Source organism: Aulonocara sp. 'chitande type north' Nkhata Bay, linkage group LG7 (assembly GCF_057382095.1).
Source record: "Aulonocara sp. 'chitande type north' Nkhata Bay isolate Kocher_YH1m ecotype deep benthic linkage group LG7, A_spYH_male_GT1.1, whole genome shotgun sequence".
Classification (NCBI taxonomy): domain Eukaryota; kingdom Metazoa; phylum Chordata; class Actinopteri; order Cichliformes; family Cichlidae; genus Aulonocara; species Aulonocara sp. 'chitande type north' Nkhata Bay.
Window position 1 is genome coordinate 52,427,232 of NC_141350.1, and position 16,616 is coordinate 52,443,847.

At 39.9% G+C, this 16,616-nt stretch overlaps 1 protein-coding gene across 5 annotated transcripts in view; it reads left to right on the forward strand.

The window, feature by feature from the left end:
* Positions 1-16,616, forward strand: part of dab2ipb (DAB2 interacting protein b) — a 207,042-nt gene that overhangs the window by 40,212 nt on the left and 150,214 nt on the right. Inside the window, exon 1 of one of the 5 annotated variants that reach the window (XM_086301224.1) lies at positions 10,448-10,713. The exons of the other annotated variants lie outside the window; for them this stretch is intronic. The gene's annotated coding sequence lies outside the window, so the exon portion shown is untranslated. Of the gene's footprint in view, positions 1-10,447; positions 10,714-16,616 lie in introns of those variants that run through there. 5 annotated transcript variants of the gene reach the window in all.

Here is a 16,616-nt window from a genome sequence, read left to right on the forward strand (position 1 = left end):
AAGTACTCTTTAAAATACCAGAATAGGGAGGATGGTGTAGGTCTAAGTTTATTAGATTGATCAGTATTGCTGAACTATGAAATATTTTTTTTTGTATACAGGTATAACAGAATAGCTTTAGTGTAGTTGTTGTTTTAAACTTGAGTATGAACTTATACAAAATGCAGCAAGATATTTAAAAAAGCAGTTTTGTTGATTAAAAAAACACTATATCGGATTCATATCGGTATCGGCAGATATCCAAATTTATGATATCGGTATCGGTATCGGACATAAAAAAGTGGTATCGTGCCATCTCTAGTATAAAGCAGCCTTGCCGTTTTAGGCATCCAAATAAATACATGCACTGTGCTAGTTTATAGCAGGGGCATGCGGTGAGGAGTGGAGGTCTCAGGAAGGGAAGTAAAGAGAGAGAGAGTCCTTATCCATGGCCTTCATTGACATGTAAATAGGTCTGCATGTTTTGTCCTAGATGAGAAAGGTTGAACGCCTGCTCATGTACTGGAGGACAAAATACAGCTTTAACCTGTCTCACATTAGACGGGGAGACTGGACCAGCTGAGCTTTTTGATATTCCTGAAAAACAGTGGGCTTTCTCTTTGTTTTCCATTTTGACCCCATAGTCTGACTAACATTCTAAATATACCATCCAGAGCTGTGGTTTTATGGTTTAAAGTGCTGTGGGCTTTGTCATTAAAAATGCTTGGCTTTTAATAAAAGATTTATTCTTACTCCTATTGTCATGTGCTTAAACCTCGCTAGTAGACTGGAGCTGGGTGGTACAGCAGGAGCAAATTTAGGAACTGGGCTGTCAGCTTAACACTTGTAATCTGGTTTTAATAAATGAGACACTATCTTGAAAAAAGGCCAAAAACTGGTGGAAAGACAATATGCGGTCATTCTGTCCCACTTCCCAAAAGGGCTGTGTCAAAGTTTCAAGGACTCAGATTTAAGGTTGTGGGTAACGCTGTCCCAGAACACCGGACTTGCAGTAAACCTGCAGAGCTGTCACATAATTTTTCTCATGTGAATGATGAGAAAGTGGAGCTAGTGACTGAAACCTGACTGGAGAAAATGATCAAAAGGAGGTAATTTAATTGAAAAATGTTGATGACTGCGGTGAAGTAAATTTTTTCTTGACGAGAGTTTGGGGTTTGGCGGGTGCTTTTGGTGGTGGTGGGTTCGCACCTTTAGAGTCATCATGGTATTGCACTTTAATCGACTTTCTCTTTGGTTTCACTGAACTAAACCAATGGCAGCTTCTACTTTTAAATTCAGTTACTGTTGTGAACTAATTGAGTCTGATATAGCAAACTCATTTGAGCACAGTTGCTAATTGAAAAATCCAACAGTTATGGAAAAACATCTGCAATTTGTCATTTTCTTTTTCAGCTCTTGATGATTGTATATAACTAAATGATACACTTCAAGTGGGATCCTCTGGGGAATTTTATCACTGGAAATGCCACTACCCACACTATACAGACCTTATGTGACTTCATATTAAATTCAGTTCAACTGAATTGTATTCATATAGCACCACATCAAAACCAAAGTCACCTCAAGGTGCTTTATATTGTAAGGTAAAGACCCGACAATAATACAAAAAAAAACCCAACAATCAGACGACCCCCTATGAGCTAACACTTGGAGACAGTGGGAAGGAAAAACTCACTTTTAACGGGAAGAAACCTCCAGCAGAACCAGGCTTAGGGAGGGGCAGCCGTCTGCTGCAACCATGTGCTTCACATAGTTGTAGCAGACTTGAGACAAGCTAGGTTTTTTCTAAACCTCAACTTTGACTGCTGTGGTTGTCCTTGTGCTTTATATGTTTCTCATGCTTATGCAGTAATGCCAAATAATATCATTGTATCTCACACGCTTCATCTGTGAGGCCTGGTAGAGATCATAATCTCACCCGCTGTTTTTGTGAAATTCGGTTGTGAAGCCTCAAGCCATCTTCTTACCCCTCCCTTAACGCTCCCAATTCAAGGGAGAGTTAGTTGTCAACATGTGTCCATTGTGAAAGGAGTACAATACGAGTCAATGAGTCAGTGAAGCTCACTTCACAACCAGAAGTCTTTTTGCAACCATTAGGTATGCCCTTTTATGCTGCCTATATTAGGTAATAGCATTCTTTACCACCAACTTCTGCCTCGCTGATTCCATCCCACCAGTAGGGAATGATAATATTGTGACATAAATGATTAATTTTTATTACTTAATGATTATTAGAAGATTAAAAAATAATCGCATTTCTATATGGTACAAAAATACAAATTACATCATAATAGCAAATAAATAATTAATAATTAAACAATAATAACATTAAGAAGAAGAAGAATATTTATATCCTTATGTTTACAAGTATAATAATAAATGGTTTACCCTTTATTGTCATGGCAAATGATAAATGTTACAAATTATCCAGTGAAGTTACAAAGAGAGGCTTTAATGTTTAATACCATTACCCTTCTATTCAGGTAAGAACAAAGACTATGTCACATTGTGTACAAATGTCAGCTTTGATTTCTGGATATTGAGAATTTAACATGATGACCTCATACTATAATTTAGGGCAGCCAAATCTATCGGACAGCCTGTCATTAAGAGCCAAAGTATAAACAAAGGAGCACCTCTTCAACCTGCCACTGGATTAGCTGGCAAGGAAAAGAATATCAGGAGCAGTTTTCAAATGACAGGCTGCGTGTTGTGGCAAAGGTGTTTCTTAACTAAAGAGCCTCTGATGTTATTTTGAAATGAAAACCAGGCATTACCTTCAAATATAGCCACAGTTGTCCACCTCTCATTGGTACTGGACTACATATGTATTTTTTTTTTAAAAAAGAAGAAAAAAAAAGAATATAGCTTTGTAACTTAAGACCTTGCGTCATCCAGATCCAGATTGTATCTATTCGAGCTGATTGCATTTCACACTTGGATTTAAAATTCTCCACGAATGCATTTCAATTGACTGCTTATGATGGGATTCTGCTTCCACACTTAATAGTATATTTGACTTTTTCTGTGGGGAATAGTGTGAATGTTTCTGAAGTGAAAAAAGAAACCATCACACACATTTGTAGCTGTGCAGCCACACAAGAAGATTGCTGTGGGTATTTGCATAATTGCATAATGGATAGTACAACATAAAAAAAAGAAGGGAAAAAACCGAGCAACAAAAGACCTTGAAACCAAAGAAAAGGCTGAGTCTTCTGAGCTTGAAAGTTTTTCAAGCTGTCTGTATAAAACTTAACTAGGTGGTGCTTTGAAAGAAGTCAGTGTCATGTTTGCTGTATTTCTTGCAAAAGGGGACACACTGTTCCAACATTTTAGGTTTAAATACCAATAAAAAGATCCAATACCAATACCTGTCCTTTGTCATCGTAAATGAATAAGCTGTAATCCTCACTGTAAGGAAGAGAGAAGAGAGGAAGAGCCTAAATCTTGCTTTCCAAATACAGAAATACTAGTACTGTGCAATACTCCAAAATTTGGCATTGATCTGGTACCAAATAAACACATGGCCAGTATTGATCTGATACCAATACTGATACAGATACTTTTAGCCTAATTTTCATAGAGCGTTTTTAAACTATGTTTTTATTTAAAACAATTCAGTGGGCTACAAATTGAACATCGAGGATAGAAACAAAGTATCAATCTGATACCAATACCAGCTTTGGATTCAGTGCTATCGATATTTGGATCTAGCCACCTCTTCAATGATAGTGAAATACAAATACATTGTAGTATACACATTAACTTAGCTAATCTGTTTTTAAAATAATGCATAACCACAGCACCAAGATAGAGAAATGAATTGTTTTATTTGCATTTGTGTTAATTCTGCTCAGTGGGAGTCTTTATGCACTCCTTCCTTTCTTTCCTCTGCTCTCAGTTTCACTGCATGTGCACAGGGAGTGGAGCAAAAATAACAGTAATCAAGTTGAGGACAGCTCATTATGTTAGTGAAGTGCTGAGACTTAGATACAGGAAGTGAGGGAAAGACTTGGAGCAACACTATGAATGGAGCTGTTTGGTTATCAAAATCACTTGCTGACTGTTTGTGGTTATATCTGAAATTAGTGGAAACTTGAAAAATATATATATGCATAAATGTAGAACGTGAAATACCTTCAGACTAGTGACCCACTACTGTTGGCTTTCTCATGCACTTCTGGTGACCGGCTGCTTGTTCAGTAAACTTAGTAAACAAAGCGTAAATAAATAGATTGGCACCATAGATTGAGGATAATCTATTCATTACTCACCAATAACAGATCTAGCTGTTTGAGCTGGTACTGGACTGGCCGGTGCCTTCCTAGCTGTAAATGTGAATACTGTTGTACAAACAGAGCAGAGCAGTCAGGTGTCCTCTGTGCTTTTTGAGATGCTGCTGCTAATAATTTTCCTAAAAGACAATTCCATTTTTTTTCACTACAGTGAAATCCAAACTAATCACACGTTATAGCCGCCGTATGACTTTTATATGCACACTTTTTTTAAAAGTGTGATTTGCGATGCCGTGAGCAAGACGTTCAGCAGAAGACATGCCACAAACATTTGTTTCTTCTTCTGCTGCAGTGCACAGTTTGCCTCTTCATAGAATAGAACCACAGAGGACCATTTGGCAGATCTTTAACACTTGTATCCTCCCATTTGCTTTCTCTCTATCATGCTTGTTTTTAGACTCTTTAAGTCATTTTACATGTCATTAGTAACACCAAAGTAAAAATCTGTACGCTGATTCAAAATCATTACTGCGTCAGATATGCTCTGCAATCTCCCGGCCTTAAATGGCGTGTTTGTTGGTGGCTACAGGCCCAGTTAAAAAGTTCCACATTTGTCTGAAGCAGAAACTAAAGTTTGAGATCGCTTTCTCTAAGACGTTACACACAACAGGTGGTAGATGGACGCTAGAAGCACTCCATTTGGTTAATGTGAGCGAGGGCACCCTAATGACGTTTGCCTGCTCTAGTCTTACATGGACATGGAAAGGTCAGGGCCGTGAGCCTCTAAAGTTCCTAAAAAGACCATCAGGGAAAAGAAGCTTTTATTTGGAATGTAAACAGCGGTAAAGGAATAGCTGCATAATATATATACATATATATATATATATATATATGAATATATATATATAACTAGAGGTTAAGTGTTAACCAAACGTTTCAGAGTTATACACAGGAGATCACACATGAAAAGTTAATCAAACACTTAAACTAGTCTGGTGGTGTATATGGTGTATATAAATAACACTGTAAAAGCTGAGCTAAGCAATAACCTCAGAGAGCTGTCTTGTGGCCTGCAGCAACAGTGGCACGACTCCATCTGGCCCCATTTGTCAGAAAGCCTCCCTGATGGGATACTGTCAGTCAACAGAGCACTGCAACCAGAGGGAAAGCAGAGCTTGTCTGAGACAACAGAGGGTTAAAAAAAAAAGAAGGGAAAATTGGAACGCTAATGTAGAAATCTAGATGATGCCTTTGCAGCGTGTTGTGTAGATGACAAGTGTGTTGGTGTGGTTCGTGCGTACACGTGTGTGCGAATCTGTGGCGTGTTTTGCTTTTGAAGTGTGTGATGTGTGTCTAAGATGAAGTGACTGCAAGGGCCAGGAACGGAGTCAAGTGCAGCCGTGAGCGCGTTACATGCTCACAACAAATTTATGTTGGTTGTATGCTTTTCATGTCTCTGTAAATCTTCTGTAAATGGAGCACACTGAGCAAAAGAGAAGCCGAGAGTGGCGAGGGAATGAGCCGAGGAAAGAGAAATGGAAAATACTGACTGAGTGACGGGAACAGTAACTGCTAAAGTAACAAGGAATGGCACACTTGGGCAACTCCCCTCCCACCCCCCCTATAATCAAAGTAGGATTCTCAAATTTTTTCAGGTAAATTGATCTTAATTTGTGTTTATCCTTCCTTATTGTTTATTTGGTTTACTCAGTTACAGATTTGTCATGATCCACTGGAGCACGTGTTTCAGTGCCAGTGCTGGTGGGAAAATCCGATTATTTGAGCCTAAAATTAGACCTCTGGAGTAGCAGCAACATACAACTTAAGGTATTCACTATAAATCCTTTGTTTTTATCTTTACATTCAAATCAAGTGAAGTGTCACAGGCTGTAAACTGTATGTAAAAGATCTAAGAGCAGTCACGGGGACATTAAAAAAAAGATACGTTGTAACAACAGTAACAATGTCTGAGATAATCAGTGTATATGATAAGTTCATGAGAAATTCAGTTAGTAATGTCTCAAGTATTCCAAAGGGTTAATGAGGTTCTCTTTATAATGATGTTGAAGATTCTGTTATAAAAACTTTATGAATCTGTAAAGCTTCTTTTATAGTTCAGTTAAATTCAGATTCTTACAGCTCTCATTTGCCTTCTTGATAGTAATATACCATGTAAACAAAGTATACAAATAATAATAATGATTTGTAATATGTAATAGACTATAATTGCCTTTGGTTTTCTCATAGTGCTAACCCAATAGGTTCAATTTGTTCTGATTCGGTTTTTACAGCTCCTCTTCTTTGATAGTTTGAAGAAACAACACGGTAAAGAGGATTTTAGAATTTCATTCATTTTTCTTTTTCAGGAAAACAAAGGGTGGAAACGCACAACAGCAACTCAAGTGTTATTGTGCTGGCTGTAAAGTACTGCAAAATCACATTGCCTGTTTACAGTTACAGCACACAACTGAATAGTAGAGAAGTCTCAAAAGCTTTGGCATCTAGCTAGCGCTACAGAAGAGGAGCAGCACATGCTAACGGGAGATAAATTCAGATAGAAAACAAAAACATGCAAACAGCGAGAGATGTAGAAAGATATAAGAAAGAGAGGATGTGAATGGAAGATGAGAGATTATGTTCAAAGGTAAGGACTGCCCAGCGAGTAAAATTTTATAAACTGTAAACCTAAAACTAAGTGAATTATAACTAAATGAATGATGCTAGGTATGCTAATTTTGTTTGAATGTACCAGGCAGCGTACTGCAGGCTAACCTGGTCAGTTTGAACTATTGTTTTAGGCTTTGCAGTGATTTCTGACAGATGCAAGGCCAGCTGTGGTGTTAGTAAACATCAAGAGTAAAAGACATCAATTGAAATCAAACATACAGCTCTCTGCTCAAACCTTGTTGAATGCAGTTTTCAAAATCCACAAAAAACAGTGAATATCAGTGTAGCAGCCCAGGCCAGCGGACCACAGCCTGTACAGGAAAATCTATTGGAACTCACAAAACCCTTTATTAACCCTGTGCCGATCCGATATTAGATTATTTAAAAAGCTGATATTGAAAAGCTGATATATATGAAACCTAAAATGATCTCTCCAAGCTTTGTTGTATGTTCTTATTTATTATTTTCCCCTATTCTGCTGAGATCAGCTGGTTGTTGTGTTTGTGTGCCCAACAGTGAAGTTGTTTCACTTTCTGTCCCTCTGGTGGAAAATCTACACCCTCATAATATTGTTGAAGGATCTTTTCCCATCTGTTTTCTCCTTTTTTCATTTGTATTTATCTTCTGTCATAAATGTCAATAGTGATAAATCAGAAAATACCTATTATCGGCCTCCCGATAAATCGGTTGGGCTCTAGCTAACAATAGTGTCAGAAACAGTTGGGGGGAGATGATTGACTTTGCTACTAATCAAAGTGAGGTCTGGATGTTATATGGTATGTATGTTTAACTGCTGGTGCACAAGTTGCTCCAGTTGAAGCCTTTGTAGGAGTTGAATTCCCTTTGGTATTTTCCTGCAAAAAGCACTTGCTGGCCCAGTGGACACGGTAGCAGCCTGACCCCACGTGTTCCACACAATTGCCTTTGTCCCTAAAATGGCAGATATTGGCATTCCTGGCCGTCCCACGTCCAGCTCTTCCTCCAGCTAAAAAAACACACACGTTGTCTCTTTTGTGCCGCTGTCGGCGAGAGGCAATCTTAACCCAGGCAAACTGATTTGAATTGATGTAAGCCGACTGCTTTATGTGATAATTTTTCTCTTACTCAGCTTCCCGAAGAGAGTAATGTCGGTTTTGTTTATGCATTAAGTTGTGCCTCAGCATTTTTTTTTTTAAAGTACCAGAGCGTCGAATGGAATATGCAATGACAGAAGTAATACTTAAGGCTCATCTCTCCTCTTTATTTTGTTTTTCTCCATTGTTGCAGCTATTTTCTTCAGTCTGTTTCAGCAGAATAATCCCTGTTGCTTTTCACTGTACTGCTGTGAACCCAACTTACACGTGGTGCTAAAAAAAAATGTCAAAAATCTATTCATAGACTAAACAAAGACGCAGGTTTAAACACGGTCTTCACTGTTTATGCCCATAGCTTTTTACAAGTTCCTAGACAGACACACACACACATGGGAACATAAACAGAGTGACAGGGGCTGAGGGATTAAGGAGACAGAAAGGGAGACAAACAGGAAGATAAAAGGAGAGGTGTGTCCAAGTTGTCAATAGGAGTGGACTTCAGTGCTTCACTTTTTGTCCCTGGGTAACTCTATAGCCTACATACCAAAGTACTCACTGTGTCATTTCACCCTTTGGGTTTCTGTCTTTCCCGTTTGTACTCTCACCCCCACCCCACCCCTCGCATTTCACCCCCTGGTTTTTCCCGTTTGTTGCCTGACGAGTGGGAGATTAGACCTCATCAAAACATGCTCTACTTAAACATGCAAGCTTTAGCTAGAATTTCTTGGATACTGAAAGCTTAAAACCTGCAAATGCCTGTGAGACATTGCATGTAGCTTGCAAAAGTGGGGGCAATATGGATAAAAAGCACCACTAATTGTCAAAAACTGCTTTGGAAATTTGGAATTCATTAAGCAGCAAAAAACAACAACAAAAAAAGTTGCTACATGCCAAATGTGTCAAATAACTCATCAGCGTGCTTTTGTTCAGTACCAGCAAAGATGAGCTCAATGACATGAGGTCTTAGAGAGTTTTATCGTTGCACTGTGGAGGGCTAAGAAAGATGAAACATGTGAAAGTAATAGTCATATTTGTCACAGACTGCCCGGGCACCAGTGTACCAGACCAGTCAGCATCTTTCTGCATTTAGTGGAGCAAATATGCAGCAGTCTGTCATCACTGCATCCTAACCTGTTGACTTTAAAGTGTTTCTGTAATCCCGGGTGGCTTAGCTATTAATTTAACAGCAATTCAGTTGAGGAAACATCTTGTCACCGCAAATATGTGAAATCCTCAGCACAAATCGTTTTACCTCCCATTACAAAATAAACAAAAATATAGGTTTATTTTGCTGGGATACTGTAAAAAAAGAGAAAAAAGGAGCACAACCACAAATTTTGCACAGCATTCAGCAGCACAGAGGCGCTTTTGAAAGCCTCACATGATTTCTTTTTTCTTATTACACACCCCTAAGGCTTTAGTTAGTGTGACTAGATGTGGTGAGAGAAGAGTGAGGAAAGAAGGTAAAGTGGCCAGAAGAAGAAGTGTGAATATAAGGAGGGGGCTGGGAGTGGGAGTGGGGGGAATCTTCTGTTGTTTCTATGGACAAATGCCTGTCCAAGCACAAGAGCAGAAACATGAGAGTGCTGTTATTTAGTGGGGAAGGAGGGAGGGAGTTGTGGGTAGAGAGAGGGAAAATTTTTCAAAGTGGGGTTCTCGTATTTATAGTGAGTTGTGCTGCGTTTAGTTTGGCTGTGCCGACTAGTTTCTGAAAAGTTTATCTCCTGCAGAGAGGAAACAGATTTGACTTATTTGTAGATGTAAATGTATGCCATATGTGTTGGGAGTGGCTTTTATGCAATGTACAGATTTCTTGCCTGAACTATGCTTCAATATGGAAAAATATGACTTTTCCTGTGCATCCGACAGGGTAAAAAGTGTTGTTGTCATTATCGTCACCATCATCAGCAACACCTTTGCTGAGGTTTGCTGAGTGCCCAGCCAAACTTCAGCTAATGCTTTAAAGCTGGAGTGTGGTAGTGAGGCCCGGCCTGGCCCCGTGGTTTTTTGGTCAGCCACAACAAGGCCTCTGATTGGTTGGAGGTGGGGTAGGAATTTGGCTCTCCGAGCTCTAAACTCCACCTCCTCCTTCCCAGCCCCGGGTGTTGAGGCACAGCGGCATTCCCTGTGCACCAGTGTGCGCACACACTTAAACATTTCCATGTCACTTGCTTTCCCCTATGAAAGGGAGCTTCAGAGCAGGGAGTTACAGATATTTCAAGGAAAGTGAGAATAGGTGACAAAAGAAAGAGTACTCTCCTGCCCTGTGATTATGTTTGTGTGTGTGTGTGTGTGTGTGTGTGTGTGTGTGTGTGTGTGTGTGTGTGTGTGTGTGTGTGTGTGTGCTTCTTTTCCTCCCTCTATGAGTCTGGGAGAGAAGGGGGAGGACCTGAACCCTGCTAAGAAAGAGTCAATACCCCTGTAGGAGTCCACCAGACCATACACACTCTCACTCGCACCCTGACACACACATACATGCACACACACACAGACACACACACACGCATATACACACATCCATACACACACATGGCCACATACTTATTCAGTCCGCTGCAGGTACTGCAGCCTTAATAAGTTCAGAGCAGACGGACAAAACCCAGCAAGGAAGCGTGAAGTATAGAGTGAGAGAGGGGAGGAGGGATCTCTGGAGTTACTACTTGTTGCTCTTGGTTTTGCGAGTGGACTGAAGATGATTTTCCTTCTGCTTTCCCAGCGGCTGTGGGACCTTGTCTGAGGTGAGCACCAGCGCCACGCTTTTTTCTTCTCCTTTCACTGCCTCATAATTGTGCTAGAAAGGAGAAATAAAAAAAAGAACAGGGGGGTAGAGTTACCACTTTTGTGAGTGTGGGATTGCTCTCTTGGTGGAATGGCGCATGGTTGGAGGGTTGGAGTGGGGGGAGCTGAAGGAAAGGAGGTGTGTGGAGGGAAGCTTTTCACATGTCAGGCAAGGATCATTATCAGACTGATCTGTCAGAGAGAGAAGCAAAATATAGGTGGGAAAGGAAAGATTACGCTTTCTTTTTTTTTGCGGTACTGCTGCAAAGGACCTGTAGCATGTGATTGCGAGCTGGGGTTCCAGCAGTGGGGCGACAGTAGATGAAAACAGGAAAAATCAGTTCAAATCTCAGCTTCTCCAGATTTTCTTTGTTCTGATTAACGGCTCCCTTTCTTTAGGCGTTTGTGCACGCCTCTTGGGGGCTGCTTTACCTGATAGAGCCGTGTAATATAAATTATACATTTATACACCACCTCTGTATGTGTCTGTATGCGTCTCTGTGTGTTTGTACTGGAGGAATATTCTCATTCCACTACCACCTTGTGGCAAGGCACAGGGTGGTGTTTAACTACTTTAGCCATGTGTAGTCTTCATTTATCAGCTCCTGTGTGATTACAGTGTCCTAGTAAGATAGTAGCTTTACTTGAATGTGCAGCCTCATCATCATTCTTCCACCAACATGTGTTTACATGCTTCAGTCTTTTATCCACTTACATAAGGGCAGAATGTCAACACTTTAGATAGTTACACTTTTGAGGATAGATATTAACCATTTACTTTTATTTTGTTTGCATAAATAATTTTGCCTTTTTTTTTTCAGAGCTTAATTTAGACTAAATTTTGTTGAGTGCCCCCCACCCCCCCGCTCTGAAGTAGTAGTGCAATGCTGTGTGTCCGGGTGTGCGGCGTTCATTGTTGTCCTATTATTAGAGCAAGCTGGGCCAGCCAGCAGCTGTGGGGAAGGAAGTAGGTTCAGAACAGCCGGAGGAGAGGGATTACTTGGAACACTGAGTTAAGAGTTATGGAGTGACTGCTAGAATGGCATTCCTAAGTTGGCAGAGTCGTTGGAGAGGGAGATGCGTGAAGCAGAGCACCAGACAAGGACCGGTGCAGATAATAAGAGGGACTGGAAAAACGTAAGAGGGTGGAGGTCAGCAGTGATGTGGACCAGTGCACTTGGCTGTATTTGTAGATCCTGTTTTTGTTGGACCGCTTGATTGCAGATTTGTTGACCTGAGTTTTTCAGGGCGTCAAATTTTCTATAATTTCTTTCTGTATTTTATTTTATTTTTTACAAACACTCGAACAATCCAAAACAGACACAAAGCAGACGTTTTCGGCAAAGAACACTTAAAACGTAAAATCTGTAGAATCTTTGCATTTAGTGGCCCAGGCTGGGAGCTGATTAAGTGTTCTTAAGAAGTGAAAGTGAAGGATGTTTGCAGATAGGGACTGACTGCTGTGATAAATTGCCACCGCTCTGGCTAAAGGCATAATAGAATTCCAGTATTGCTCAGTGTCTCTGCTATCTCTCCCTCTCTGACCTTCTAAATCTTTGGTGTGTATTCCAGTGAAGTGTGCCACTCAGCAGTGGTGTTTGATAAACTTTGCTCCAGTGCTTGTTTTCTTGTAGCACATAACTCTTTGCAGATTTCATTTTGAACTTTATTTTTATATGTATGACACATGCTGAGTTTTCTGTACGTTTGCGGGCTGTGACGTATTTACTGAAGAATGAACTGTTTGGTCAAAATGTGCCGTAATACAATTGTCCCTTGCGCACAGAGATTTCTCCAGATTTTCAGAGTCTTTTGATGATATGATGACTGAGCCTGTGCCCGTCTTTACTTCTGAATGATACAAATCTGAAATAGTTGAGACCCTGTAATAAATGTAAATAAAAATAAGATACGTGGATTTACAAATTCATACATCAGTTGACTTCCTAAATCCCAAACATCATGATTCAGAGAAGATTCAAGATAAACATCTTTTGTCTTGATCATACCTGTTTCGAAGCTCCGATCATTGTGAAATCAAACCACCTGCACCCATTTGTTGTTCTCTTTCCAGCTTTCCTTTACCTTTCCTACCCAGTCCTTGAAAAAAAAAAACTTGTGTAATTAGGAAGAGTCATAAATCACAGACAACAAAAGGGGTTTTTAGTACATGTTTGACAGCAGGATAAAGAGGTGGTTTCACTGTGTATGTGGCTTTTAGGTTTGGGGCAGAAGAGGGTACAATTATGACATCCAATTACTGAACACATGTTTTGCAGGGCACACTCTGTGCATGCGCTGCGTGTGTCAGATTGTGTGTAATAATCTTCTCGGTGTGTTTCTGTGTATTTCAGATTACATGTTTGGACACGTGAGTACAGCTGTACTCTCACTGCACTCAATGCTCATTGTTATCAAACTCAATTAGCCATTTCAATGTTTGCCCGCTGGATGACTAATCACTACTATGTAATTTCTGAATTTAGGGCTACCCCCTAAAAACACACAAAAAACAAAAAAGCAATGAGTCTGTAAGCCTAAATTCTTTATATTGCTTTTGGCATTTTCTGCCATTATTTAACACTCCAGTACAGAGCGAGTGGGAGGAAATGGACGTGTAGAATAAACATACACTGTTTGCTAATTCAGTCATTTTCACAACTAATTCAGGAGTTTGTCTCAATCGTCATGGGAAGATGCATGTATAGATCCCTGTATAGCTTGCCAGCCTATTGCACAAGTTAACTCAGCTCAGTCTTTGGACTCCAGAGTACCAGCTAGAGTATCATTAAAGATGAATATAGCGTTCTTTAAAGGTAAAGCAGTGCAAAATACTCATTTGTGATCTTTGTGGTGTGCTCTAAGCCTTCTTTTTTTGTCAATATGTGGAGAGTAGTTTTAATAAACATACCAATACTAATCCATCACCCTCAACATTTGTACCACTAAGGAGTGGAGGTCATTTAAGTACCTCAGTCGCTCTTTACTTACATTTGTTTGTCTTGGACAAAAACAATTTTACATCAGACTTCGAACCGCCCAAAAGTGTGGCTCTCTAACTTGCGAATTGTAAACACACAATGCTGCACCACCTTTTAATCTGTAGTCTGTAATCTGAGGTCTGAACACTATGTGTACAAAAGTACTGGGTCACCTACACATTACTGACTCCTACACTAAAGGAAAAAAAAGTTACATGTAAATTTTCTGTGTAATTTTGTTGCACAAGTGCAATGTAAAATATGCGATTTAATGGAATCTGTCAAATTAAATTTACTTGATTGCTACACAGTCAGTTTATATCAAGCATATTTTCCTTAATTAGTAATTTTTTGAATAAATAAACTCAGATGACGCTGCCCTTGAACCACACCTTTATTATTACCTATTAAACTGCCCGTGGAATAGACGCATGTGCTCTTTATTCGTCAGGTTTCATTCATGGTGGGTTTAAACTTGCTGTGTCATCATATGTGCAGTGTACCACCATGCTGCGTGCAGATGTTGGTACTGTAAACTCTGATATGTTCAGATAAAACTGGCCTTATTAGACTGTGGGCTGTGATTTTTTTTTTCTCTTTTTAATCTAGAACTTTATCCATAATTCATTTCCTCGTCTTCCTGGAAGCTGTCGTCATTACCGTCTGTCTCCCAGCTGGAAACCTAAAATGAGTCTCATTCAGATTTCATTCAAATGTTGAATGTTGCCACTAAAATAAAGCTGCTAGACCCTGTACAGTTTGAAATACAAGTATTGCTACTGCAGTTCTTTGTGGGGAAAATCTGCTATATTGAGCCACAGCAATTTGGGGTCCACCTAAATTACACATGCTCCTTGGGAGACAGATTAATAGATTTTTAAAAAAGATTATACATCTGTGGGTGTTACCAGCTGTAGTGTTAGTTATGGGATAATGGTGCATTGGTTGGAACAATCACATCAAATCAGGCGAGACCTTTTCTGTACGGAGTTTGCATGATTTTTGGGGGGTGTTTTTAAATGAGATCTCCGATGTGCGGTGTGGAAGCGAGAGTGTGTCGGTCCGTTTCAGCCCCGTTGATGGACTGGCAGCCAGTCTAGTGTGCAGCCAGCCTTTTGACCTACAGCTGCCGGGATCGGCTCCAGCCCCACAGTTGGTTAAGCAATTAGAAAAATGGAGTAATGTTTAAGAGACTTTCTAAAAACGCAGACTTTGAGAAATATTTTGCGCACTTTGTTTATCAGTTCCCTTCCAAGGTTTATCTTACAGTTGTTCTCTCAGTTTATCGTTTACGTACGAGGACGTACACAGACCAGAGAAAGCACATGGGTGACGTAAGAATGCGGTCAAATATGCTGAGGCGAATCAGAAAACAGGAAATAGGGGAAAATGAACTCCCGCCACAGAGGTTCCCCATTCCCTGCAGTGCACCTCACTTCCTGTCACATAACTTCCCACCACTCATTTTGACTCTTTACACACACACACACACACACGTACTTACACATTCCCACAGCTATTTTAATGACAAATAAGCCAAATATTAGTGATACTGATATAAAACCTGCTTTAACAATGAGCTACAGTTGAATGGCTTGTTAGTGTTTTTGTTTTTTATATAGACCCAGCGGTGTGAGACTGCACTGTCCTAGATAGTTACACTCCTCCTGTGTCCTGCCCTCGATCTCTCTGAATAGCTCCACACACAGCAACACCACACAGATGAAAGCGCGCCTGCTCAGTTAGGCGATTGAAGCTGTTCAAATACAGAACTCCAAATCCATCTGTTTCCTCCCTTTCTAACAAGTACCATTTCATCAGCGGAAGGATGCGCAAATACACCCACATGTGTGTGTGCTAGAGAGCGAGACTCGAGAGATCATTGTTTGTAAGCTGGGATGTGGATTCCCACACAGAAATGGTGCTGATCAGTCGGATGCCTACGCTTTTATGGGCAAATTATGGGAAACATAATTTAAATGTCTGTTTCAATGGGTTTTTTTGATTTTGCTTTTTGCTTAATGTGTTTTCTTCCATGCATCTGTGTGTGTTTAGACTTGTTGACAGATTCCACTAGCTGTGTTGCCTACAGTGCGCCTCACTGAAAGTGACTGAGATCAGAAGGCACATTTTCTTTTTGGACAGCTCTCTTTCCACACAACAGGAAATTGAAAAGGTGATGCTCACGTTGATCAGCTGTTAAAGCTTTAAGGTTTTGCCCAACAAAAACAAACACTTTCTTTTGGTCTATCTGGTTTGTAGATTTCTTTTACAAGCTTGCTGTTACACTTGATTTTACAAACAGAACAGTTTCATGCTGGTTTCTAAACTAAATATATAGCACAAGATCAACTTTTATAGTGCCAGCAACTGTGAACACTTACTTCTCAGTAAATTTTCTTTCATTCCAGGGACTTTTTATAAAAATATATACTGCTGATCAAGTCATATGAACCAGGATTAACCACAATATCATAAATTACAAGTAAATCAAACCAGTATTCTTCCAAGTGCTCTTGGAAGTCTTCTTGTGTAGTGATTGTGTAATGAAAACAAAAACCTCCCAGTTGTTATGAATGGGAAACTTGCCATGGAGTCCACAGCTGTTTCTCTGTTCTAGGCTTATAAACATCTTAAGTTTAGGCATTTCAACATCAGAGTCTATGAGACCATCTCTGGAGTTGAAAAAGACAAAGATTGGTATGGCGGTAGGGCTGGGCCATATCATACCGTTCACGATAATACCGGTATAATGTCGGGCAATGATAAGAAAATGAAATATCGTGATAAAATATGGGTAAAACGCGCATGCGCAGTGCCTTTGTTTTCATACGCAAACGGCGTAAAAAGCGTGCTGGCGACAGAGAATAAGAAGGGCGAAA